The sequence below is a fragment of the Mobula hypostoma genome, chromosome 29, assembly GCF_963921235.1.
Source record: "Mobula hypostoma chromosome 29, sMobHyp1.1, whole genome shotgun sequence".
NCBI classification, from domain to species: domain Eukaryota; kingdom Metazoa; phylum Chordata; class Chondrichthyes; order Myliobatiformes; family Myliobatidae; genus Mobula; species Mobula hypostoma.
The window spans coordinates 3,186,188-3,213,545 of NC_086125.1; the positions used below are offsets into that span (position 1 = coordinate 3,186,188).

General features: G+C 47.3%; 1 protein-coding gene across 1 annotated transcript in view; it reads right to left on the minus strand.

Annotated features, from left to right (window-relative positions):
- LOC134339313 (proto-oncogene vav-like) overlaps positions 1-27,358 on the minus strand; it is a 190,954-nt gene that overhangs the window by 107,097 nt on the left and 56,499 nt on the right. The gene's annotated exons all lie outside the window — the stretch shown is intronic.

Here is a 27,358-nt window from a genome sequence, read left to right on the forward strand (position 1 = left end):
TCACACTACTCACATCCCATCTCCAGCCATCACTCACACCATCTCATCCCATCACACTACTCACATCCCATCTCCAGCCATCACTCACACCATCTCATCCCATCACACTACTCACATCCCATCTCCAGCCACCACTCACACCATCTCATCCCATCTCCAGCCATCACTCACACCATCTCATCCCATCACACTACTCACATCCCATCTCCAGCACACAGTGAGGGCAGTCACAGGAGATTCTCAAATGCTGGAAATCCAGCATTTATTTGTGTACACCATCTATAGGATAGGACTTGGACTGGACAAACTCAGAGCAGCAGAGTCCGAAGGGAAATCAATGCAGAGGCATAGATCGAGTAGGTAACCGGTGTCTTTTTCTCGGGTTGAAATATAGACCTCTAGAAGACGAGATTCGCACTTAGGTCATGCCATCTTCTCACAGCTACCATCAGGCAGGAGGTACCGAAACTTAAAGTCCCACAACACCATATTCAAGAAAGCTACTTCCCTTCAACCAATTAATCTGCACAACCCTCATCACTACCCCAGTATCCGTAGCAACATTATGACCACTTTGCTACTTTGCACAATGAACATCTATTCATTCTAATAGTAACACACATCAAAGTTGCTGGTGAACGCAGCAGGCCAGGCAGCATCTATAGGAAGAGGCGCAGTCGACGTTTCAGGCCGAGACCCTTCGTCAGGACTAAGCCTGACGAAGGGTCTCGGCCTGAAACGTCGACTGCGCCTCTTCCTATAGATGCTGCCTGGCCTGCTGCGTTCACCAGCAACTTTGATGTGTGTTGCTTGAATTTCCAGCATCTGCAGAATTCCTGTTGTTTTCATTCTAATAGTGTTGTTTTTGTAAAATGTGTGCTTAATTTATGCTTTCTTGTGAATGAAGATGTGAAAATGAATGGGGCCGGGACAGTAGCATACTGGTTACCGCAGTCACTTTACAGTGTCAGCTGTAAGAGTGGGGTTTGATTCACACCGCTGTCTGTAAGGAGTTTGTATGTCTTCCCTGAGATCGCGTGGGTTTCCTCTCGGCTCCACGTCCCGAAGACGTGCAGGTTAGGGTTAGGAGGTTGGGGAAGCTAATGTGAGCCGGAAACATGCTGACTCTTGCAGGCTGCTTAGCACATCCTCCCTGCTTTGATTTGACACTACCAATACAATTCATTGCATTTCCACAAGACCATAAGTTACAGGAGCAGAATTAGACCACTTGGCCCATCAAGTGTGCTCTGCCATTTCATCATGTCTGATCCATTTCCCTCTCAGCCCCAATCCCCTGCCTTCTCCCCGTATCCTTTCGTGCCCTGACCAATCAAGAATCTATCAACCTCTGCCTTGAATATACCCAATGACTCAATGTACATGTGACAAATAAAGCTAATATTCACTCTGTATGATCTTTAATTTTTTGCTGTGAATGCTGCTGCAAGTAAGTTTTTCATTGTACCTGTGCAGACTGCAATCAACTTGACTTTGGCTTCGTGCCAGGTGGGTGCTGTGGGATTAGCAAGCCCAGAGACTCAGGTTAAGAAAGTATTTCTGAACTTTGCTACTAATGTTGATTGCAGTTGCTCACCCCGTCTCCACACTGTACAAAACAATCGATTGAAACTCAAACAGGGCTTTCTTGCCAATTTTCCCACACCACTATCTCACCTTGTAGAACAGTCCCTCAGCTCTGCAGTGAAACATCAGACAATCTATCTATCAAACCTTTGAAGTGGCCTCGAGGCCACAGACTTCTGATTCAGACAGAAGACGGCAGCCCACAGATCTCGGTGCTGGGAGGGAGGTCACCTGAAATGACTCACACACCTTCTAAACCTTAGGAGTACACTAAACCCGAATCAAGAAATGTGGCTTTGTGCTATGATCAAGGAAGAGATGGCAATTCGCATAATGGTTCAGACGGCAGCAAAGGATGATCCCAATGAAACAAACTATTTCCTCCCATCCCCTCAGAACAGAGGTGAGGAGAAATGTCTTCAGCCAGGGGGAGGTGAATCTGTGGAATTCATTGCCACAGACAGTTCCGGGGGCCAAGTTATTGAGTAAAGTGGAGAATGAGAGAACCCTGTTTAGTCAGGCCGTCAAAAGTTAAAGAGAGAAGGCAGGAGATTTGAGGTTGATGGGGATAATAAATCATCCAGCGATGAATGGCGGAGCAGACTCAAAGGGCCAAATGGTCTAATGCTGCTCCTAGATCTTATGTTCTCACTAACATCACTGATACTGCTTCCTGAATGTAATGTGCAGCATGGTATACAATCTTCATAGACTGTGTACAATGATACTCACTCAATCAGATATATCTTACAGTAATGTCACATCTACTTACATGTAATCATGACCAATCTATCGATACAGGTTCTCAGTCATCCAGGCCATTGTATACCAAGCAGTAGTAAATCAAGGCAACTGGACCTGCTGTGTTTTCTAGGAGACATTTGGCCACTCATCCGAGAGGCTTCTTCAGTTCTGATCTATGGTGGGCAGTTTTCTGGTTTATAAACTCTGTGAGTTGTTTAAAGGCATAACAATCACATGAGAGTCGTTAAGAGTTGTAGAAGTAACGAGAGGGTCATTAGTTTCATCTTTGTATGAATGGAGGTAGGTGTGGATTGTTGTGGAGACACCAGGGTAGAGATGTTAGGACTACATTGTAAGTAGCTGATAGTTGGTGTTGTACCCACCCCCTCTGTTCAAGGATGAGTTCTTTAACCCCTCTTTCAAGGTACCTGTTGTCTCTGTCCAAAATGTGCACATTGTTATCATCAAAGGAGTGTCCCTTGTCCTTTATGTGTCTCAACCTGAGGTGTTAGCTCTCCTATGTTGGGCTATCCATTTGTGAAGTGGTTGTTTTGTCTCGCCAATGTACAGACCTGTGCTGTTCTCATTGCATTGGATAGCTTATACAATATTGCTCTGTCATGTTTATGGGTAGGATCGTTGGAGTGGACGAGTTTCTGTCTGAGTGTGTCTGTAGGTTTGAAAAACACAGGGATTTGGTGTTTGTTAAAAATCCTTCTGAGTTTCTCTGAAACTCCAGCTACATGTGGGATGACTATGCTTTCCTGTCTGCTTTGTTCCTTCCCTCCGCCTGTTGGGCTGGCGTCCCTGCTGCTGTTTGTTACTCTCTTGATGAACGCACAGTCAGGGAAGCCACAAGCTTTCCAGGCTTCTCTCAAATACTTGCGCTCCTTGTCTTTAGCTGTAATGTTGGGGGAGCACATTCCTGCACAGTGATGTAGTGTTTTGATAACCCCCAACTTATGTTCTAACGGGTAATGAGAGTCAAATCGTAGATACTGATCTATATGAGTTGGTTGCCTGTAAACTTCAATATCTTGATGTCCAGTTTCTTTGATAAGTACAATGCAGTCCTAACATGCAACTGAAGAACAGAAGAAGACGCTCGGTTGAGTGGTGAAACGTCTTCTAGACAACACAGCAAGCCCAGTTGCCTGGATTTACTATTGCTTGACATGACCAATCTAGTTTTTATCCTCAATTCCACCTTCTTAACAAATCTCAGAATTCTTCATTCTTGGGACCATTGCTCTTCATACTCCTACCATCCATGTATCTGTCCAAACGTCGCTTAAACGTTGAAATTGAGTTCATGCACCACCTGCACCGCAGTTCATTCCACACTCTCCTGACCTTCTGAGTGACGACATTTCCCTTCATGTTCCCCTAAACTTTTCATTTCTCACCCTTAACCTATGACCCCTGGTTGTACTATAATACTGGATCCTGCTGTGATGATGTGCAGGAGGTAGAGAGAATGAATATTTAAGCTGCTGGATATGGTGTTATTGAAATGAGCTGATTAATCAGGTCAAGTCAAGATTATTGCCATCTGCACAAGTATGGTGAGTTACAGGTACGATGAAAATCGTCCAGCAGTAGCATCGTAGTATATAGACAATGCCCAAAACTGAAAGTATACATAAAATATACATAAATTATAGAAAACTGTGAAAAGAAAAATTATACAAAGCATAACATTAGTGCAAAAAAAAACCCACAATGCGAGACTCGACTATGGGAGGTGTGGTCCACACTGTTTCGTTGTTGAGGTAGGATTAGGGCTGTGCGGGTCGGTTCAAAAACCTGATGGTGTTAACCACCTTGAAAACTGTTTGACCAGTACTCGGCTAAATCAAGTTGTGATTAGTCCATCTACAGTGCTGACTTATGGTCGGAAGGCTTTACGATTTCGGCGAGGTGAATTACTCATACCTCACCTCACACCTTCCTCTTACCTTCACGGCTCAAGCCATTACATCGGGGTTTGATTCCCAATGCCGTCTGTAAGGAGTTTGCACATTCTCCCCTCCACAGTGTGCATTTTGTCCAGTTGCTCCAGTTTCCTCCCACATTCCAAAACTATATGGTCGGGGTTAGTGAGTGGCGAGACTGCGGCATTGGCATCGGGAGCGTGGCGACACTTGGTCGGGGTTAGTGAGTGGCGAGACTGCGGCATTGGCATCAGGAGCGTGGCGACACATGGTCGGGGTTAGTGAGTGGCGAGACTGCGGCGTTGGCATCGGGAGCGTGGCGACACTTGGTCGGGGTTAGTGAGTGGCGAGACTGCGGCGTTGGCATTGGGAGCGTGGCGACACTTGGTCGGGGTTAGTGAGTGGCGAGACTGCGGCGTTGGCATCGGGAGCGTGGCGACACTTGGTCGGGGTTAGTGAGTGGCGAGACTGCGGCATTGGCATCAGGAGCGTGGCGACACTTGGTCGGGGTTAGTGAGTGGCGAGACTGCGGCGTTGGCATCGGGAGCGTGGCGACACTTGGTCGGGGTTAGTGAGTGGCGAGACTGCGGCATTGGCATCGGGAGCGTGGCGACACTTGGTCGGGGTTAGTGAGTGGCGAGACTGCGGCGTTGGCATCGGGAGCGTGGCGACACTTGGTCGGGGTTAGTGAGTGGCGAGACTGCGGCGTTGGCATTGGGAGCGTGGCGACACTTGGTCGGGGTTAGTGAGTGGCGAGACTGCGGCGTTGGCATCGGGAGCGTGGCGACACTTGGTCGGGGTTAGTGAGTGGCGAGACTGCGGCGTTGGCATTGGGAGCGTGGCGACACTTGGTCGGGGTTAGTGAGTGGCGAGACTGAGGCGTTGGCATCGGGAGCGTGGCGACACTTGGGAGCTGCTCTGCACAATCCTTACTGGTTTGATTTGATGCAAATGACACCTTTCACTGTACATTTCGAGGTTCCTGTGACAAATAAAGCTAATCTTCTTAATCAGGAACAATTGTATTGTAATAAAAATGTTTTTATTTTATTCAGAATTTTCATTTAAACAGATATTTTCTGAACAGCTTCCAGAGGCAGCTACAGAGGTGGGTAAAATTACAAGCTTGAAAGACATGTTAATGGATGGAAAAGGTGTAGAGGGTTGTGGATCAAATGTAGGTCTGGGTCAGCGTGGGTGAGTTGGGGTGAAAAGACTCTTTCTGTTCTATATAACTCTATGACTCTATCGTTTGGCTGAATGAGGGGTCTTTCTGCCTGAATGGTGAACCTAACTTGAGGAGAGGATGGATGGAGCAATCTCCCCACAGTGATTATAAGCACTGAGAACTGGGCTCCATTGATTTCTGTTGGTGAAGGATATCAGGAGCTCGGTGTATTCACTATTACCTAACTGAATGGTTGGTTAGTCTAGAGGGTCAGAACGGCAACCCCCTGGTGCTCATACTCTGCTCAGTTATAATGAAGCTTGACTGTACATTGGTGATGATACTCATTGGTAATACTGATTTTAGAAGCATGATTCAAACTAGTATTCCTCAGCCTCTCAAAGTTGAACCCACGACCCCTTAGTGAGAGGTGGAAATGTGTAAGACCCACCAACAGGGCTCTGGTGAAGCTGTACAGGCCAACCCCCTGTACTGTGGATACAATGGATCGCAGAAACATTGACAAACTCCAACCATACCATCGACTTTGGAATGTATTTTGAATCTTTGAGTCTGTTCCTAATGGGCATTATGATCGTTTCATATTTAATAATACTTATGACACAAATTTGGCTTGGTGGTAGGAAAGAGAAGTTGATTATGGAGAAATACACTCAGAGTGCTGAAGGAACTTAGCAACTGAGGCAGCACCTGTGGAGGACAATATACAGTTGACCTTCTAGGCCGAGACCTTTCATGGGACCAGAACGGAAGAGGGAAGAAGGCAGAATAGGAAGATGGAGGGAGGGGAAGGCGTACAAGCTGGCAGGAGATAGGTGAGACCACATGAGGGGGATGAAATAAGAAGGTTGGAGATGAGAGGCGGAAGAGGTAAGGGCTGAATAAGAAGGAATATGATAGGACAGGATGCTAGATCTTGGGAAGAAAGGAAAGAGGTGCACCTATCACCTCTCAGCTTCTTACTTTATCCATCCACCCACCTACCCTCTCACCCATTTTTTTCAGTTTCTCAGAAGCATCTTCAAAGTTCCAGGTAAATGTATTATCAAAGTGCAGCTATTTCACAATACTCTACCCTGAAATTCACTTTTTTGCAGACATTCACAGTAGAAAAAGAAATGCAGTATCATCAGTGAAAAACTACACACTAAGACTGACGAGCAACCAATGTGCACAAGACGATAAGCTACGCAAATGTAACCAGGTGACCGTCGAATCTTATTCAGTATCGTTAAAAGTGTACTTAGGCATCCATCCGGGTAATGCTAGAATAGTTGTCTGTGCCTTGAAGTGGAGGCGGTGATGTCATTACGCACGCGCGGGATAGTGGGGAGACCATTTTTGTTTTCGGCAGAAGAAGCTGGTGGGGCTTTGGGATTAAGTTCCTCCCCGAGGCTGGGCATGGTGAGGCATGGTGAGGAATGGTGAGTGTTAATTGACAATATCCACGTGAATTTGTTTATGCTTGTTGGCGAATCGAGAATATCGGTAATTTGACATGTTTTACATGTGGATGCTTTAGATTTTCACGAATGAAGGCATTGGTGCTGGACAGCATGGCTTGTGCAAAATTCCTCATCAGCCAAGTAGGTCCGCCTTCCTGTAATTTAACTACCAGGCAATATCTTGTAAAAGTTGTGCCACACTCTATACTGACTGGATAAGTAAGAAGATTGAGAGTCCAGTGGGCAAATGGGACGAGCTCAGTTTGGCAGCAGAGTTGGCTGAAGGGCCTGTTTCTGTGCTCGCTGACTCTAAAGGCTGGTACTGTATGCCATTTGCCCTCCTAATCACCCGCTGTACTTGCAGGCTGGCTGTCAGTGAACCTGTACAGGAGCATGTAAAGGTTCCTCAGACCATCAACAATACCTGCAGATCACGTGCAGCAACTCAGATGCTGCTTAGTTCATATTTTCTGCTGATTCATCAGAAACTGTGTGCTGAGTCAGGAAGAAACTGGTTTGAGGAGACTTGGCAGAAACAGAGCTTACTTATTTCCGCTTGGAGCAAGAAGGAATTGACTAGCTGACGATTGTGGTAAGGAGCCTCGCTTCAGACCTCTTGATTTCCAGTTAGCAGACTTCAGCTTCAGCTGCAGTTGACTTTGTTCACTCGCCGTCAAATCAGTCACGCTAATTACGTGTCACTTCAACAGAGTCTGGTCATTTCCCATCATTTAATGTGGCGATACAGCACGGTACCAGACCCTTCCCGTCCACTGAGCCCGCACACCCAATTAAGCTACTAACCCATACATCTTTGGAATGTGGGAGGAAACCAGATCACCCAGAGGAAACCCACGTGAGAATGTACAGAGTCCTTCCAGGTGGTGGCAGCAGCAGTTGAACAAGCACTGTAACAGCATTACACTAAACACCATGGTACCTTGCCACCCAGACTCCTATCTTATTATAAAGCAGATTCCCAGCTACCATCATGTTGTTGCTGAGACAGTATTTATTTATTTAAAGCAGCTTATTACACATGGAGTCACAGAGCAGAGTGGGGCACTCAGCTCACTCATCCATGCTGACTAAGTTGTCTATGCAAGATCATCCAGTTCTGCTCCCTGTTTAAAGGCAAGTGACATGGACACAGTCAGACGTTGGGCCCAACGGTTGGAGCCCCGAGACTACGAATCTCTGTGAGTCCAGTGGGGGCGAAGGCCAGGTGCAAACTCGTGAGTCCCTTTGCGGCTGGAGGCCAAAGACGGTCTGTCTTGGGATTAAAGGTCAGTATGTGTTCAAAGTGAGGAGACACACATACACCCACACACACACAGATACACAGACACAAACACACATACACATACAAACACACTCGCAGACTCAAACACACACACACACAGATACACAGACACAAACACACATACAAACACACTCGCAGACTCAAACACACACACACACACACACATATGCACATACACAAACACACATACACGTACAAACACACTCGCAGACTCAAACACACACACATGCACATACACATACAAACACACTCGCAGACTCAAACACACTTGCGGACTCAAACACACACACACATTCTCTCACACACACACACACACACACACACACACACACACACAGATACACATACACAAACACACATACACATACAAACACACTCGCAGACACACACACACATACACACACACTCACACACACACTCACGCACACACACACACACACACATACACACACACTCACACACACACACACAAACACATACACACACACTCACGCACACACACATTAATTGGTCACATTGGGCAGCCTGGGCTTGTTGGGCCAGAAGAGCGTGTGACCTCGCTGTATCTCCAAAATAAATAAACAATCTTTTTCTTTGAAATGCACTTCTTATCAAACATTCCTTGGCCAGTTGTAGCAAGTTTCAGATGCATCATTAACTTTCTTCTTCCACATTAGTGATAATGAAAGGATAATGAATGTTAGCCTAGTTAATCAAACCAACATCCGGGTGAGGACACCGATGTGTAAACTACAGAACTATAACCTGTTTTGATGATTTTTTAAAAAATTCTCATTCATTGTAACTTGGATTATTCAAAGGTACCAAGTAAATTGTAATTGGTGTTATCGGTAACAGACAGATGTATTTCCTGAGATTTGTATTATTCAAAAAGTAAAAAGACAGCAGGAAGAGTGCAGATTAAACACAATATTCCTTAGCAGTCTGAGTATATTATTGTTAATCCATATTAGGAGCAGTAGCCCACATGTTGCTGTGGTATATCACCTGGATTGTCTACTGAAAATTAGCAATTCCATCAGCATTTATTCCTGTAAGCAAGTTTCAAACAAATTTCTTATCAATTTTTTGACCAAATAACTGATACAGAAAAGGACATAAAAATTCACAATTGGCCATGGATGAAAGAGCAAACACATACAGACGCTGTAGAGTTCGTGAGTGAGTAGTTTGCCTTTTGTACATTCACTATCGTTCGCCCCCGAATATTCTGGATGTTTAAAGGAGCCAGCGGCACTGTAGTGTCGTGCTTAGCACAACGCTTTACGGTACCGCTGGCCCGGGCCTATTCCCCGGCTCTGTCTGTAAGGGGGTTGTAAGCTCTCTCCATGACCATGTGGGTTTTCTCCAGGTGCTCCGGTTTCCTCCCACAGTTCAAAGACATGGGTGAGTAGGTTGGGAGGTTAATCGGTCATTGTGAACTGTCCCGGGAATAGGCTGGGATTAAATCAGGGGTTGCTGGGTGGTGTGGCTCAAAGCATCAGAAGGGCCCGTTCTGAAAAGTATCTCAATAAATAAATAGAGGTTCAAGACCTCGGTAAATACAAGAGATTCTGCAGATACTGGAAATCAAGAGCAACACATGCAAAATGCTGAAGGAACTCATCAGATAGGTAGTACGTATGGAGGGGATGAAACAGTCGACATTGCAGGCCAAGATCCTGCTTCAGGACTCAGAGAAAACAAATGTTTCTCTATGTTGGGACTCAGAGTTTCTCAATAGTTCCCAGTTCAGAAAGCATTCAAAACTGACTCATCACTAATTATTCTAAAGGACATTCATAAGGGACGTTAAACTTTCAACCACACATAATGAGGCAGCAAAATGTCTACCCTGTAAGTTTGAATAATGCAGTCGCGGCTGCATCGAAACACATTTTAGGAAAGAAGGTCCTGGTGAGGAGGAAGGACCATATTAGGTATGAACTGACGTTGTCTTATTTGGTCTTTGCAAGCTTCCTACAGCGGTTCAAAGGTTACCGCACTGCGTTGCAGCTTCATGAACGCCTCTGAGCCATTTCCTGACAGAAACCACGATCTGGCAGCAAAGGCTGTGCACTTTACGCAAACCCTGCCATCACCTTGAATGATTTACTGAAGCAAAAACCCACTTGTCACGGCCCCAAGTCTCAGCTCAAACGGAAGTGCATTTGCAACCACACCACAGTGCACATGGCTTCATGGTAAGGGCATTCAGTCAAAAGTTATCCAGACTTTGGGAGCCCACTGAGAATGAAGTGCTCCCAATGTGAATGGGAGGGAGACCCTGATCCGGTCCCACTCAGAGAGTCTGGAGTTCTCCTCTACATCACAAGCAATCCAAGGCGTCACAGGCTAGGATTCAGGGCTCACCTGGCTGCTCCATCCTCCCAAGGAAAGAAAGAAATTGGTTGGGTTACTGGAATTGGGCTAAGGAGCTCCATGATCAGAGAGTTTCAAAACTGAGAACCTCAAAGCTGAAGACGGTGGGGGTACCACGGCAGCACAGTAATTAGCACAACACTATCACAGTTTGGAGTTTTGGAGTCAGGACTTCAGAGTTCAGTTCTAGTAATGTCTGTAAGGAGTTTCTACATTCTCCTTGCAACCACATGGGTCTCCTTCCTACAGTCCGAGTACATACTGGTTAGTGGGTTAGTAGGTCATTGTGAATTGTCCTGTGATGAGGCTGGTGTTTGAATAGGTGTGTTGCTGGGTGCTGTGGCTCATTGGGCTGAAAGGGCCTGTTGCACACTGTATCCAGACACAAAATAAACACAATAAAATAAAACAAATGGTAGACAAAGGCACAACACCGCTGTGATATTACAAGACTTTAGAAACGTCATGGAATGACACTTTAGAAAAGATTAGGCAGGTTTCATTACTGCCAAGTTTTGTCGGAATTGAGTTGATTGTCATCTGCACAAGTACTTGCATGCACAGGTGCAATGAAAAACTTACTTACAGCAACATCACAGGCACATCGCACCAGATAAACCACGTTCACAAGAGAAGCATACTTTAAATAAAACATTTTATACAAGAATATAATCCCAATATAAAAAAAAGTCCATTTCAGTGCAAAGTGATCAAAGTGATCCTGGTGTTGCTAAACTGTAGTGAGTCTGATTGTGGTCACATTTCTGCTGAAGGAGACACAAAGAAGCAAAGAATTGTCTTGAAGCCGGAATTCTGTTCAATGTAAAAGGAGAAATAGGGGGCTGTACTAGCTCAGCAACTGTTAAATTTAACCCCTTTCAATCACCACTTCAAACAAAGACCTTACGATTTCCTGGCAGGGAATTTAAGTCGTTCTCAGTCAGGCAAGTTGACTTCTCTTTTAAAACTTTGCTGATCCCATCCTTCTCACCTCACCCAACAAGCCAACTACTTGTTCAGCCGTGGACTAGAACATATTCTGCGAGAAGGAAAATGCTGCTGGGCAGGAGTCTCCAAATGTTTTCTTTCCTGTGGCTGGGTGTGAACACAGTTAACAAACAGCATGCGTGTGTGGCTTGGACTGTTTCCAGAGGATCAGTGCCCTTCAACTTTACAACTGCAGGCAGCTACAACGTACAAGTATAGAACAGTATAGGTTTTTCAGCCCTGATGTCTGGGCCATATTAAACTAACCATTTCAGCATGCACAAAGTCTATTTCCCTCCATTCCCTGCGGATCCATGTGGTTATTATTGGACAGGGATGTAGAAATGTGATTTTTCTTGTACTTTCACTTTCCTATGCTTGCTTGTATTTTTATGTGATTATTTATACATCCGTTATTGTTCTAGGAATTTCCCAGCAATTACAGTATAAGTTATTTCTGCATTTGTTCTGGAAGCTCCTTGAGTTTTCAGCAGTGGATGTCATGCCACTCGAGCCTGGCCATTTTATGTGTTAATTATTATCTCAAACTCAGTCAGCCAGACTTTGCACATCCATACTCATGTCATTCTACAGAAGCACGGCAGAGAGGAAGCTGACAAGCTGCAACACTGCCCGGTGCAGAAACTGCCCTGCGGCTGACAGGAGGGCTCGACTGCCCAGTGCATCACTGGCACCAGCCTGACGTCACCAGGGCATATGCACAGAAAGGGGCCGTAACATCATGAAGGATCCCACCCACCCTGCTCATGGACTGTTTGTCCCACTCCCATCAGGGAGGAGGCTAAGATAGCATCCACGCCAGGACCACCAGGCTCAAAATTAATTGCTTTCTCCAAGCAGTAAGACTGATCACCACCTGTACTCACTACCTCCTCCACCACTTTATGATTTCCTGTCAGTCACCTTATGTACTACAGCCTAGTGTCACTTTATGGAAATAAAATCAATCAATAGATAGTAGCTATCTTATGCATTTATACCTATTATGTTTTTATTATTATTATTGTTTTCTTTATATTTTGTGCTCGTTTGTGTTGCATTGGATCCAGAGTAACAATTATTTCGTTCTCCTTTACACTTGTGTACGGGAAATGATATTAAGCAATCTTGAATCTTGAATTTTGAAAATTAGGGGTCTGCATGTAGGGCTGAACTTCAGAGAATGATGTATCTTTGGAATTCCTACAATTCCCTACCTCAGGGATCTGTAGAGGTCTGGTCAAGTCTTGCATTCAGGTCAATAGATTTCCAGACATAAAAAGAGCCAGGGATATGATGATTATGCTGGGAAATGGAGTCATCCTTGTATAATGGTGGAACACGTTTGAGGGGCTAAATGGCCTATTCCATCCTTTATGGTATGGGCATCCTCAGTATTGCTGGTATCTTATTGTAAATCTTCTCTACATCCTCTATGTCCCTTGCATATGATGATAATCAGGATTGAGTACAGTGCTCTGTGAAGTCCAACTCAGATTTGCTGCAGGCTTAGGACAACTTTTAATTCTACCTACCTGGAGGAAAACATTAGTGTGCAGTGTTCCAGACTCAGTTTTGAGGACACAAGGCACAGGAGCAGAAGTAGACCACTGGGCCCATCAAGTCTCCTCCAACATTCGATCATGGCTGATATATAATATCTCAAACCCATTCTCCTGCCGTCTCCCTGTAAACTGTGACACTCTTACTAACCAAGAACCTATCAAACTCCACTTTCAATATACACAATGACTTGGCCTCCACAGCCGTCTGTGGCAATGAATTCCATAAAGTCACCACCCTCCAGCTATAGCAATTCCTCCTTATTACTGTTCTACAGAGACATTCTTCTATCCTGAGACAGCGTTCTCTGGTCCTAGAGTCCTGCACTATAGGAAACAGCTTCTCCACATCCTCTCTATTTAGGTCTCAATATTTGATAGGTTTCAATGATACCCTCCCTCATCCTTCTAAACTCCAGCAAGTTCAGGCCCAGAGTCATTAAACGCTCCTCCTTAGTTAACCCTTTAATTCCCAGGATTATTCTCATGACTCTCTTGTGGACGGTCCCCAATGTCAGCACATCCTTTCTTAGATAAGTAGCCTAAAACTGCTCACAATACTCCAAGTGCAATCTGATTAATGCCTTATTAAGACTCAGCATTACATGCTTGCTTTTGTATTCTAGTCCTCATGAAATGAATTTTAACAATGCATTGGCCTTCCTTACCATCGACTCAACCTGCAAGTTATGGCCATTTGTGCTTGTAATGTATCTCATTTTTCTCTCTCCTACTAGCCATGTCCCACAGCCCTGCCTTTTACATCGTAGCAGATAAAAGCATTGGCACTCTCCAGCTACTCTATCTCGAGCAGTTCTACAAAATCCCCCACTTCTCCCACCCTGGCATTCTCTAGCAAACAAACTCCTCACACAGTGATAGACCTTTGCCCTTCACATAATACACACATATACACAGAGTCACAGACAAATACAGTTTGGAACCAGGCCCTTCAGCCCATTGAGTTGGTTCCCACCATCAGCCACCCATTTACAACATACTAATCCCATCTTTTATTCTTCCCATTTTCTCATCAACATATCCCAAAGCATCAACTGTTTGGCCTGCTGAGTTCCTCCAGCATTTTTGTGTGTGTGTGTTGCTAAGATAGGGTGGAGTTAGCTGATGTTAGGACACAGGTCATGGCTTAAATTCATCACAGGGTTTGATCGGTCCCGAGGGCTGAGGGTGGAAAATAAATGTGTTCGCCCCCACTACGCTGTGCCAGTCATGAGCTCTCAACCGAGCCTGTGTTTGACCCAACTCCTTCTCTTGTCACTAGTACCATCGGGCGGGAGGTGCAGGAGCCTCGGGTCCCAAACCACCAGCCAGGTTCAGAAACAGTTGTTGCCCTACGACCATTGGGCTCATGGACTGGCATGTACACCTTCCCTTGACTCAGTGCAGAACGCACTCCACAGCCTGTCGACTCACTTTCAGCGTTGCTGCATTTCTTAGGTAGTTTTTCATGGATTCTATTTCATTATTTTCCTGTGGATTCCTGCAAGAAAACTAATCTCAAAATTGTATATATGGTAGATATACGTTTGGTAATTTATATTACTTTGAACTTTGATATGAAACTGGATTAGAAAGTATCTAGCTTTTCTACACAAAGGATGCCAAGTGGCAGGATGATGAGAAAAGGAAACTCTCTTATCATGGCTGAGGCAAGCATGCCAACAGAGTGAAAGGTTTGTGCATTTTACATGTACAACAACTCCATTTCCTCCACAGCCCAGCACAATGAGGTGACTTCACCACATTGCTGGTCGAGGCCAACACACACCTTCACGAACACGCAACCCAAGGTGAACAAGAGAACAGCAGGCAGATGGAATTTGACGCCAACATTGTGAGCTGAATGAAGCTGGTGGAAAGGGAACAATTGTATGCATGATATTGTTTAAACAATGAGTGCTGATGTCCAGATTAAACTCTACATGAATATGTAATTACAACTAACGAGAAGGAAAGAAACAGCCCCAAACATAAAAGGATTGGATTACAAAGATGCCCCACTGAGATAAAAATAGAAAATATGAAAATATTCAGCAGCATCAAAAAAGGGGAATTGTCTTCAGCCAGAAACCCTTTCACTCTCTGCAGATGCTGCCTGACCCGATGATGTTTCCTGTTTTAGTTCACAGTTCCAGCATTTGCAGCTTATCGATTTTTAATTCAGAGTCAGGATCAGATTTATTATCACTAACATACATCTGGCCACTTTATTAGGTACACCTGTACACCTGCTCATTAATGCAAATATTTCATCTGCCAATCACGTGGCAGCAACCGAATGCATAAAAACATGCAAGCATGGTCAAGAGTTTCATTTATTGCTCAAACCCAGCATCAGAATGTGGAAGAAATGTGATATAAGCCAGTTTGACCATGGAGTGATTGTTGGTGCGAGACAGGGTGGTTTAAGTATCTCAGAAACTGCTGATCTCCTGGGATTTTCACACACTACAGTCTCCAGAGCTTACAGAGATGGTGCAAAAAAATGAAAAAAAAATACGAGAGACAGTTCTGTGGGTGAAAACATCTTCTTAATGAGAGAAGTCAGAGGACAATGGCCAGACTAGTTGAAGCTGATAGGAAGGCAACAGTAACTCAAATAACAACTGTGATGTGCAGAAAAGCATTACTGAATGTACAGCATTTCAAATCTGGAAATGGATGGCCTACGGTAGAAGAGGGCCACAAACAAACACTCAGTGGCCACTTTCTTAGGTACAGGAGCTGGCTAATAAAATGACTACTGATAATAAATTTACTTTGAGCTTTGAATATTAAGAACATTTGAGATCCTCTCACAGACACATGGATTCACTCCAACGCAACACATCTACAGCAGACGTTATCTTGTTGGCTTTTCACACAACCCTGGAACATCTGGACAACAAAGATGCAACTTTCAGGATGTTCATTATCGATTACAGCTCAGCATTTAACACCATCATCCCCTCAAAACTAGTCAGTAAACTCCAAGACCTGGGCCTCAATACCCACTTGTTCAATTAGATCCTTGATTTCCTCACATGCAGACCCCAGTCAGTTCGAATTATCTCGCCCACAATCTCCATCAGCACAGGAACAACACAGTGTATCTACTTAGCCCCCTGCTCTACTTGCTTTACAGCTATCCTTGTGTGGCTCGGTACAGTTCTAATACCATATGCAAGATTGCTGATGATGCCAGTGTTGTGGGCTGATATCAAAGGGGGTGATAAATCAACATACAGGGGGAATTTGAAAACTTGGCTGAGGGCTATAATAACAACAACCTCTCACTCAATGTCAATAAGACCAAGGAACCTTCAGGAGAGGGAAACCAGAGGTCCATGAGACAGTGATCATAGGAGGATCAGCGGTAGAGAGGTCAGTAACTTGAAATTCCCGTGTGTCACTATCTCAGAGGACTTGTCCTGGTCCCATCATATAAATATTATTGGGAAGAAAGCACAACAGCACCTCTATTTCCTCAAGAGTCTGCGAAGGTTCGGCATGTCATCGAGAACCTTGGCAAACTTCTATAACGTATGGTGGAAAGTGTGCTGACTGGCTGCATTATGGTCTGGTATGGGAACACCAATGCCTTTGAGCAGAAAATCCTACAAAAGGCAGTGGATTCAGCCCAGTACATCACAAGTAAAACCGTCCCAAACATTGAGCCATGAACCAACATTGAACCAATGTTGCTTCTATCAACAAAGATGCTCACCACGTAGGCCATGTTCTTTTCCCACTGCTGCCATGAGGGAGAAGGTTCACAGGTCTCACAGCACCAGGTTTAAGAATTAGTTACTACCATCAGGCTCTTCAACAAACGGGGCTAACTACACTCATTCATGGATTCTTTTATCTTGTTACTTCATGCTCGTTATTTATTGCTATTTATTTATCGATGCATTTGCAGTTTGTTTCCAGTTTACAGATCCTGTTTACAACTACTGTCCCATAGATTTGCTAAGTATGCCTGCAGAAGAAGAATCACAGGATTGTATGTGGTGGCATGCACGTACTCTGATAATAAATTTTCCTTTGAGCTTTGAACTTAGGGTGAAAGGAAAAAAGGAGGGTTATGGAGGAGGGAAGGGTTAGATTGATCATTAAAAGTTTGTGGGCCAAATGGCATGTATGTTCTATGATTTATGGTCTATGTATGGGGGCCAAATGTCCCACCTTTGCTGATATTTCTTATTATTTTAAGCTTATCACATTAAACAGATCGTTTCAGACCAACGAGAAGTCACCACTTGAAGAACTCTGCAGGCAGCACTGAATTGCAAGCGTTCTCGCTGCAGCTATTGGATGTGGTTGGCAACAGAACATGGTCTCTGCAGCCGAGGATTGCTGCAGGACTTTGTGAACATGCATCTGGGAGTCGCAACCGCAGCCTAGAGCCCCAGACTGCTCCAGAGCTGGGACAGCAGGCAGTGCAGGCATGCAAACCGCAGTCAAAACGCACCAACATTGCACTCCAGCGCAGGGCACCAGCTCAGATGCAAGGCACCATGAGCGGAGGTACGGACCAGAGGGCGAGCTTCATGAGGGAACTCAGCTGCTGATATTGGGCTGTTGTCTGGCAGGAGAGGTAGGGCAACTTTCACTAGGGGGTTCACAAATGCAGAATATAGTCAGTGGTGCAAAACTCCAAAGACGTGGAAAGCATCCAGTATATGGTTCTTCGCTGAGCATTCCAATATATCTGGAGCAGCGTCCGCCATGTCAGACCTGCTCTGCTGTGGCTGACAGAGAGTGTATTGGAATTGGGATTGGTATATCATTGTCACATGTACTTATGCACAGGAAAAAGCTTACGCCTGCATGACATCCAGACAAATAATTACGTTCATAAGTACGTGGACATAGTACAGAAAGGAAATTCAGAACAATTACTTTTCCCAAACCATCAAAACTTCCTTCCATTATCTCAACCCATCACTGACACACTCCCCTCCACAGTCTCTCACCACCCCCTCCATCCCCCATTCACTGTCACTTTACACTGACACACTCCTCAACACAGTCCCTCACCACCCCCTTCATCCCCATTCACTGTCACTTTACACTGACACACTCCCCTCCACAGTCTCTCACCACCCCCTTCATCCCCCATTCACTGTCACTTTACACTGACACACTCCTCAACACAGTCCCTCACCACCCCCTTAATCCCCCATTCACTGGCACTTTACACTGACACACTCCCCTCCACAGTCTCTCACCACCCCCTTCATCCCCCATTCACTGTCACTTTACACTGACACACTCCCCTCCACTGTCTCTCACCACCCCCTCCATCCCCCATTCACTGTCACTTTACACTGACACACTCCCCTCCACAGTCTCTCAGCACCCCCTTCATCCCCCATTCACTGTCACTTTACACTGACACACTCCTCAACACAGTCCCTCACCCCCCTCCATGCTCCATTCACTGTCACTTTACACTGACAGACTCCTCAACACAGTCTCTCACCACCCCCTCCATCCCCATTCACTGTCACTTTACACTGACACACTCCCCTCCACAGTCTCTCACCACCCCCTTCATCCCCCATTCACTGTCACTTTACACTGACACACTCCTCAGTCTCTCACCACCCCCTCCATCCCCATTCACTGTCACTTTACACTGACACACTCCCCTCCACAGTCCCTCACCACCCCCTCCATCCCCATTCACTGTCACTTTACACTGACACACTCCCCTCCACAGTCTCTCACCACCCCCTTCATCCCCCCCATTCACTGTCACTTTACACTGACACACTCCCCTCCACAGTCTCTCACCACCCCCTCCATCCCCCATTCACTGTCACTTTATACTGACACACTCCTCAACACAGTCTCTCACCACCCCCTTCATCCCCCATTCACTGTCACTTTACACTGACACACTCCTCAACACAGTCCCTCACCACCCCCTTCATCCCCCATTCACTGTCACTTTACACTGACACACTCCCCTCCACAGTCTCTCACCACCCCCTCCATCCCCCATTCACTGTCACTTTATACTGACACACTCCTCAACACAGTCTCTCACCACCCCCTTCATCCCCCATTCACTGTCACTTCACACTGACACACTCCTCAACACAGTCCCTCACCACCCCCTTCATCCCCATTCACTGTCACTTCACACTGACACACTCCTCAACACAGTCCCTCACCCCCCTCCATCCCCCATTCACTGTCACTTTACACTGACACACTCCTCAACACAGTCTCTCAACCCCCTCCATGCTCCATTCACTGTCACTTTACACTGACACACTCCCCTCCACAGTCTCTCACCATCCCCTCCATCCCCATTCACTGTCACTTTACACTGACACACTCCTCAACACAGTCTGTCACCCCCCTCCATCCCCCATTCACTGTCACTTTACACTGACACACTCCTCAACACAGTCTCTCACCACCCCCTCCATCCCCATTCACTGTCACTTTACACTGACATACTCCTCAACACAGTCTCTCACCACCCCCTCCATCCCCATTCACTGTCACTTTACACTGACACACTCCCCTCCACAGTCTCTCATCACCCCCTTCATCCCTCATTCACTGTCACTCTACACTGACACACTCCCCTCCACAGTCTCTCACCACCCCCTCCATCCTCCATTCACTGTCACTTTACACTGATACACTCGCCTCCACAGTCCCTCACCACCCCCTTCATCCCCCATTCACTGTCACTTTACACTGACACACTCAACACAGTCCCTCACCCCCCTCCATCCCCATTCACTGTCACTTTACACTGACACACTCAACACAGTCCCTCACCCCCCTCCATCCCCATTCACTGTCATTTTACACTGACACACTCCTCAACACAGTCTCTCACCACCCCCTCCATCCCCATTCACTGTCATTTTACACTGACACACTCCCCTCCACAGTCTCTCACCACCCCCTTCATCCCCCATTCACTGTCACTCTACACTGACACACTCCCCTCCACAGTCCCTCACCACCCCCTCCATCCCCCATTCACAGTCACTTTACACTGACACACTCCCCTCCACAGTCTCTCACCACCCCCTTCATCCCCATTCACTGTCATTTTACACTGACACACTCCCCTCCACAGTCCCTCACCACCCCCTTCATCCCCCATTCACTGTCATTTTACACTGACACACTCCCCTCCACAGTCCCTCACCACCCCCTCCATCCCCATTCACTGTCACTTTACACTGACACACTCCCCTCCACAGTCTCTCACCACCCCCTTCATCCCCCCCATTCACTGTCATTTTACACTGACACACTCCTCTCCATAGTCTCTCACCACCCCCTCCATCCCCCATTCACTGTCACTTTACACTGACACACTCCTCAACACAGTCCCTCACCCCCCTCCATCCCCATTCACTGTCACTTTACACTGACACACTCCTCTCCACAGTCCCTCACCACCCCCTTCATCCCCCATTCACTGTCATTTTACACTGACACACTCCCCTCCACAGTCCCTCACCACTCCCTCCATCCCCATTCACTGTCACTTTACACTGACACACTCGCCTCCACAGTCCCTCACCACCCCCTTCATCCCCCCCATTCACTGTCATTTTACACTGACACACTCCCCTCCACAGTCCCTCACCACCCCCTCCATCCCCATTCACTGTCACTTTACACTGACACACTCCTCAACACAGTCCCTCACCACCCCCTCCATCCCCATTCACTGTCACTTTACACTGACACACTCGCCTCCACAGTCCCTCACCACCCCCTCCATCCCCATTCACTGTCATTTTACACTGACACGCTCCCCTCCACAGTCTCTCACCACCCCCTCCATCCCCCATTCACTGTCACTTCACACTGACACACTCCCCTCCACAGTCTCTCACCACCCCCTTCATCCCCCATTCACTGTCACTTTACACTGACACACTCCCCTCCACAGTCCCTCACCACCCCCTCCATCCCCCATTCACTGTCACTTTACACTGACACACTCCTCTCCACAGTCTCTCACCACCCCCTCCATCCCCATTCACTGTCACTTTACACTGACACACTCCCCTCCACAGTCCCTCACCACCCCCTCCATCCCCATTCACTGTCATTTTACACTGACACGCTCCCCTCCACAGTCCCTCACCACCCCCTTCATCCCCCATTCACTGTCACTTTACACTGACACACTCCTCAACACAGTCCCTCACCACCCCCTCCATCCCCATTCACTGTCACTTTACACTGACACACTCCCCTCCACAGTCCCTCACCACCCCCTCCATCCCCCATTCACTGTCACTTTACACTGACACACTCCCCTCCACAGTCCCTCACCATCCCCTTCATCCCCCCCATTCACTGTCATTTTACACTGACACACTCCCCTCCACAGTCCCTCACCACCCCCTCCATCCCCATTCACTGTCACTTTACACTGACACACTCCCCTCCACAGTCTCTCAGCACCCCCTCCATCCCCATTCACTGTCACTTTACACTGACACACTCGCCTCCACAGTCTCTCACCACCCTCCATCCCCATTCACTGTCACTTTACACTGACACACTCCCCTCCACAGTCTCTCACCCCCCTCCATCCCCCATTCACTGTCACTTTACACTGACACACTCCCCTCCACAGTCTCTCACCCCCCTCCATCCCCCATTCACTGTCACTTTACACTGACACACTCCCCTCCACAGTCTCTCACCACCCCCTTCATCCCCCCATTCACTGTCACTTTACACTGACACACTCAACACAGTCTCTCAACCCCCTCCATCCCCCATTCACTGTCACTTTACACTGACACACTCCTCAACACAGTCCCTCACCACCCCCTCCATCCCCATTCACTGTCACTTTACACTGACACACTCGCCTCCACAGTCCCTCACCACCCCCTCCATCCCCCATTCACTGTCACTTTACACTGACACACTCCTCTCCACAGTCTCTCACCACCCCCTCCATCCCCATTCACTGTCACTTTACACTGACACACTCGCCTCCACAGTCCCTCACCACCCCCTCCATCCCCATTCACTGTCATTTTACACTGACACGCTCCCCTCCACAGTCTCTCACCACCCCCTCCATCCCCCATTCACTGTCACTTCACACTGACACACTCCCCTCCACAGTCTCTCACCACCCCCTTCATCCCCCATTCACTGTCACTTTACACTGACACACTCCCCTCCACAGTCCCTCACCACCCCCTCCATCCCCCATTCACTGTCACTTTACACTGACACACTCCTCTCCACAGTCTCTCACCACCCCCTCCATCCCCATTCACTGTCACTTTACACTGACACACTCCCCTCCACAGTCCCTCACCACCCCCTCCATCCCCATTCACTGTCATTTTACACTGACACGCTCCCCTCCACAGTCCCTCACCACCCCCTTCATCCCCCATTCACTGTCACTTTACACTGACACACTCCTCAACACAGTCCCTCACCACCCCCTCCATCCCCATTCACTGTCACTTTACACTGACACACTCCCCTCCACAGTCCCTCACCACCCCCTCCCTCCCCCATTCACTGTCACTTTACACTGACACACTCCCCTCCACAGTCTCTCACCCCCCTCCATCCCCCATTCACTGTCACTTTACACTGACACACTCCCCTCCACAGTCTCTCACCCCCCTCCATCCCCCATTCACTGTCACTTTACACTGACACACTCCCCTCCACAGTCTCTCACCACCCCCTTCATCCCCCCATTCACTGTCACTTTACACTGACACACTCAACACAGTCTCTCAACCCCCTCCATCCCCCATTCACTGTCACTTTACACTGACACACTCCTCAACACAGTCCCTCACCACCCCCTCCATCCCCATTCACTGTCACTTTACACTGACACACTCGCCTCCACAGTCCCTCACCACCCCCTCCATCCCCCATTCACTGTCACTTTACACTGACACACTCCTCTCCACAGTCTCTCACCACCCCCTCCATCCCCATTCACTGTCACTTTACACTGACACACTCCCCTCCACAGTCCCTCACCACCCCCTCCATCCCCATTCACTGTCATTTTACACTGACACGCTCCCCTCCACAGTCTCTCACCACCCCCTTCATCCCCCATTCACTGTCACTCTACACTGACACACTCCCCTCCACAGTCCCTCACCACCCCCTTCATCCCCCATTCACTGTCACTTTACACTGACACACTCCCCTCCACAGTCTCTCACCACCCCCTCCATCCCCATTCACTGTCACTTTACACTGAGACACTCGCCTCCACAGTCCCTCACCACCCCCTCCATCCCCATTCACTGTCACTTTACACTGACACACTCCTCAACACAGTCCCTCACCACCCCCTCCATCCCCATTCACTGTCACTTTACACTGACACACTCCCCTCCACAGTCCCTCACCACCCCCTCCATCCCCCATTCACTGTCACTTTACACTGACACACTCCCCTCCACAGTCCCTCACCATCCCCTTCATCCCCCCCATTCACTGTCATTTTACACTGACACACTCCCCTCCACAGTCCCTCACCACCCCCTCCATCCCCATTCACTGTCACTTTACACTGACACACTCGCCTCCACAGTCTCTCACCACCCTCCATCCCCATTCACTGTCACTTTACACTGACACACTCCCCTCCACAGTCTCTCACCCCCCTCCATCCCCCATTCACTGTCACTTTACACTGACACACTCCTCAACACAGTCCCTCACCACCCCCTCCATCCCCATTCACTGTCACTTTACACTGACACACTCCCCTCCACAGTCCCTCACCACCCCCTCCATCCCCCATTCACTGTCACTTTACACTGACACACTCCCCTCCACAGTCCCTCACCATCCCCTTCATCCCCCCCATTCACTGTCATTTTACACTGACACACTCCCCTCCACAGTCCCTCACCACCCCCTCCATCCCCATTCACTGTCACTTTACACTGACACACTCGCCTCCACAGTCTCTCACCACCCTCCATCCCCATTCACTGTCACTTTACACTGACACACTCCCCTCCACAGTCTCTCACCCCCCTCCATCCCCCATTCACTGTCACTTTACACTGACACACTCCCCTCCACAGTCTCTCACCCCCCTCCATCCCCCATTCACTGTGACTTTACACTGACACAATCCCCTCCACTGTCTCTCACCACCCCCTCCATCCCCATTCACTGTCATTTTACACTGACACACTCTACACCGGATACCTGCACTGACCTGTACATTGTGACTGTGCTACCTCGCTCACTTTATCATTTCCTGTTAGAGTCTCATTACATTCAGGTACAGTCCTCGTGCACTAGCATCACTTCATATCGATACAATCAGTCCATGTTTTCTAGCTAATCCATGTATAAATGGCCACACAACACTCTGTAAGTAGTGACTTCTCATTGGTCTGAAGCTTACTGCAGATTGTGTTAAGCTTAAGTCAATAAAACATATCAGCAGAGGTGGGGCATTTAACCCCCAGAAATAGAATGTAAATCATGAGGCATTGAACCGTACAGGCCATTTGTCGCACAAACTTTTCATCCAGCACTCCATTTTTGTTTCATTTCATCCTTGTGCCCATCTAAGAGAGTCTGAAATGTTCTTAATGCTCAAAGTTCACAGCATCAAAGTACACTCAGTTTATTTGGCACCTCCTGAGCCTGATAAAGCAGCCACTCAGTGTTTGTTTATCGGATTGCTTTTATATCTATATTATTGTGTGTTTATGCCTGTTGTGATTCTTGTTATGCTGCACGGGATCCGATTGATTCTTCCTCCTTTACACTCATGTGTTGAAGAATGACAATAAACAATCGTGAATTTTGACTGCGAAGTGAAATATTAGAGTTTGAGAGGAGTCGCAGTGCAGGTACACAACAGAAATGCCAGGGCCACGGTGAGGTCAATAGTTTATTGAGCCATCCATTGAAGAATCTGTTAAGAGTGGGGCAGAGGCTATACCCAACCCCGCTGGTACGTGCTCTCAGGAATGGGGAGAGAAGTGAATGACAGGGGTTGGAGGAGATCCTTGATGATATAGGCTGCTTCTGAGGAGCAGTGAGGAGCATGGACAGAGTCGATGGAGGTGAGGGCAGTTCCCGAACGGACTGGGCTGCGTTTAACATTCCCTGGCACTCTTGGGCAGCGTTGTTGCCATAACACACTGTGATACATCCAATGGGGATGCTCTCTATGGTCTATCTGTAAAAAAAAATGGTCCATGCTCTCTGAAGGGCTGGCGCAGTCTCGGTGGGGAAGATGTTGGGTGCTAAACCCTTGTCTGCCTCCTTCACCAAGAGCCCCATGAGTGCCTTCTATTTGGGAAGCTCGAACGGCCACAGGTATCTTGTACTAGTGTTTACATCACTGCGACGTTTACAATGGCATTAAGCACCTCTGGCTGAAGGATCCACAGGAACAGCTATAATCATAGTGAAGATACTGGTTATCACCTTTCAGCTTCCCAACACTCCGGAATTCACTGTCGGAAAAGTCAAAACAAGGGGCCAGTCATTTAAAACCAAAATTCCTTCTCTCCGAGGGTGGTGTATCCCTGCAATTCTCTGTCCAGAGGGTGGTGAAGATGAATGGTGAAGTATATTGAAGGCAGAGAGAGAGATATATATTTGAAAGCTTGAGGAACTGAGGGATGTGGGAAAGTGGCACAGAAAAGCAAGGAAGGCCTGAGGTAAATCAGCCATGATGATACTGAGTGGTAGGGCGGGCTTGAGAGACCGAATGGCCTACTCCTGCCCCCTATTTTATTTTGTATTTGTGAATTTCCCCTATGGGATTAAAGGGGAGCAATCTATTTCAGAAAGGAAAGGGAGAGGAAACAGGGAACTAGCAACCAGTCACTGGAAAGGAAAATTGCTGGAGTCAATATACCTGACTGGGTGCTGAGGCACTGTGTAGCCCTGTTAACAGAGGTTCTCACAGACATCTTCAGCATCTCCGTGGCGCAGTCTGCTCAGGTTTCAAGGTGGCCACCATCATCCCAGAGCCCCAGAGGGCATCAGTAACCAGCTTCAATGCCTACCATCCAGTGGCACTGACCTCAACTACTGTTTGTATAATGAAATGTTTTGAATGATTGGTTCTGGATCACATTAAATCCCATCTTCCTGCTATATTGCTCCTTTTCCAGTTTGCTTATCACTCAAATCGGACCACGGATGATGCCACAGCCTCTGCACTCCACTCCATCCTGTTCCACCTGGAAAATGATGCTCTTTAACGATTTCACCTCAATATTTAATACAATCATCCCTCAGAAGCTGCTGAGTAAACTATCCTCACCAAGTCTCAGCACCTCTTGCTGTAAATGAATCCGAGACTTCTTGACAGAATGGCCACAGTCAGTCTGTGTTGGCAGAAACATCTCCAGCTCGACATGCTGAGCTCTGGTGCTCTGCAAGGCTGTGTGTTCAGCCCACTGCTGTTCACATGGCTGACAAGTGACCCCAGTTCAGGCTGAATCATCACGTTTGCCAAAGACACAACGGAGGCTGGCCTCATCATCAGCAATGACGATGAGACGGTGTACAGAGAGGAGGTACGGCAGCTGGTAGAATGGAGCAAGCACAGCATCTTGAGTCTCAAAGTGGACAAGACTAAAGAGGTGATGGTGGATTCCAGAAAGGTGTGGACTAACCACTCCTCACTGCACATACACCGCTCCTCCATGAAGACAGTTGGGAGAACCAAGCTTCTAGGGGAATGAACATTACGAATGATCTCACCTGGTCCTTCAACTACATCTTCGGTCAAGAAAACACAGCAGCGTCTCCACCTGCGTCCCTCCCCCATTCTAACTAACTTTTACAGGAGCCTCATCCGGTGTCCTGACCAGCTGCATCGTTGTATAGCACGGGAATTGCAAGGCATCTGACTGCAAGTTCCTACAAAGGATTGTGAGGACTGCTAACAGAATCATCGGGGTTGCTCTTCCACCCATCAGAGATATTCCAAAGGTCAAAGTTTGAAATAAATTTTATTATTTAAGTACATATTGTGTTGGCACGTGGCCAAGCGGTTAAGGCATTGGTCTAGTGATCTGAAGGTCGCTAGTTCAAGCCTCAGCTGAGGCAGTGTGTTGTGTCCTTGAGCAAGGTTCTTAACCACACATTGCTCTGCAATGACACCAGTGCCAAGCTCTGTGGGTCCTAGTTCCGTTCCATGGAAAACTTCGGTGGTGTGGAGAGGGGAGACT